Below are 1754 nucleotides of genomic sequence, written 5' to 3'. Positions count from 1 at the left end.
AGTTTTAGTCTACAAAGACACAATTGCTTAAACCTAGTGGGCTTAAGGCTTATATTCTGTGTGGTTGAATTCATGGCACAGTTGTACTGTTTGAAAATCAATTAAAATTTCATGTGAATGTTACAAGCATTAGGTAGAATTACCACTAACTGGGTTTTCTTTGGATAACTCAGAGATGGGGAAGTGATCATCAGCATTCTGTGTCTACAGCTGCTTAACTTCATAAGAATGCATTTCTTTGTGATTAGGGAATCGAAGCATAGCCAGCTAGGAACGGAGCAACTGAGCTATACTTTAAAAGATAAACCAGGATGGACTTTAATGTCCCCGGTCACAATCAGTCGCAAGCTCCCATAGTCTGTTTTACTCAGATTCCTCAAATTGGGCATTCACATTTTGGAGAATTTACTTCAGGATTTAGACTACACATTCCAATACTAGTGTACATTTTTGGAAAGCTAGTGTTATTACTGCTTATAAAGCACACTTTCACCCTTGTTACTTCAAGAGTTCAAATCGGAATGGGTTTTGTCCATAAAAATCAGGCATATTTAACAAAAAAAAAGATGTAAATTTTACTATAGTATTAATGTAAACAGTGTTTTCACTGCTGCTGGATGTAAAAAATGTAAATGAAACCATTTCATTCACTTGCTTAAGTTTCTGGTGTATAAATAAAATGTCTAATTCTTTTTGACCCATTTATAACCCACAAGGTTTTATTTTTTTATTTTATTTTTTCTCCTTGGAAGTTCATTCTTCCACCCTGCGAACTCATCAGTTCATATGTGTTTATTTAGGAGTTATGTAATATTTGACAGATTTGTTACAGAGGTGTTTGTAGGTATCCCAAGGGCTCTGAAAGCAAGACTAACAGACAAGTTAGCAGAAAACCTGTCTGCTTTATTAATACTACATGGGGCTTTTTAGGCTCATATTTACTCCTTTCCCTGATGTACACATAACATGCCTATTAAAAGGATGCAATGTGGGGAAATACTCACCATTCAGCTTCTTGTACCCTTTTTTATTCCAAGAGGAGTAGTCACAAAACCAGTCGGTCCTTTCTCATACAAAGTTTTCAGATGTCCACATCTTCAGTATAACTAAAAATTAAAAGTCTGAAGGTGAGAAACATGGGCTCGTGAAATCTTAAGTTATACAGGTATACTTTGTCAGGAAGCCATGATTGGCTCCAGTTCCCTGATAAATGTAGTAGCAAACCAAGGCTTGACTCTTGAGTAAAGTCTGCAATGACCCAAAGATGTAAATATTGGCTGCAGTGCAGAAAACTGCAAATGGAATGGAAAAAGGTACTTCTTGTCTGCACAATATCCTTGTTTCCACATGTGGAACAGATTTTCTCTTGCACAAAGTACACAGAGGAGCTGCTTGTAAGAAACAAAATAGCTGCACCAGAGCAGGATTTCTGGATCATGGCCACCACCTGTGCTTAATCTCCCACATATATGTTGTGAGACCGTGACAATGATTTCTTTCTTGGACCAAGTTTTGTGTTGCTCCTAAGTTGACTTTGTTTTTTGTTTTATGGCATAGAGATATCTATAGGGTATGCTGCCCTAGCCAGCTAAACTCTAAATACAAGGTAGTGATCATGATGACAGGGAAATAAGGAGGCAAGCCACAAAGTCTTGGTGAACTGTTCCACATTTATTTGTGGTAGCACCAACAGATCCACAGTGGGGGGAGCAAGGGACAGGATCTAATTGTAAAAAAGCAGTGGATCAGTCAAG

The 1754-nt window shown here is 37.6% G+C and overlaps 1 protein-coding gene across 11 annotated transcripts in view; it reads left to right on the top strand.

Moving 5' to 3' along the window:
- Positions 1–701, top strand: part of FOXP2 (forkhead box P2) — a 346296-nt gene extending 345595 nt beyond the window's left edge. For all 11 annotated transcript variants that reach the window (XM_060279589.2, XM_035128708.3, XM_035128702.3 and 8 more), the window contains one exon: positions 1–701. This exon is cut by the window's left edge and continues 3361 nt beyond it. The gene's annotated coding sequence lies outside the window, so the exon portion shown is untranslated.
- Positions 702–1754: the final 1053 nt, after the last annotated feature.

Source organism: Zootoca vivipara, chromosome 9 (assembly GCF_965207765.1).
Source record: "Zootoca vivipara chromosome 9, rZooViv2.hap1.1, whole genome shotgun sequence".
Lineage (NCBI taxonomy): Eukaryota > Metazoa > Chordata > Lepidosauria > Squamata > Lacertidae > Zootoca > Zootoca vivipara.
This window is presented reverse-complemented; position numbering and strand designations above follow the sequence as displayed.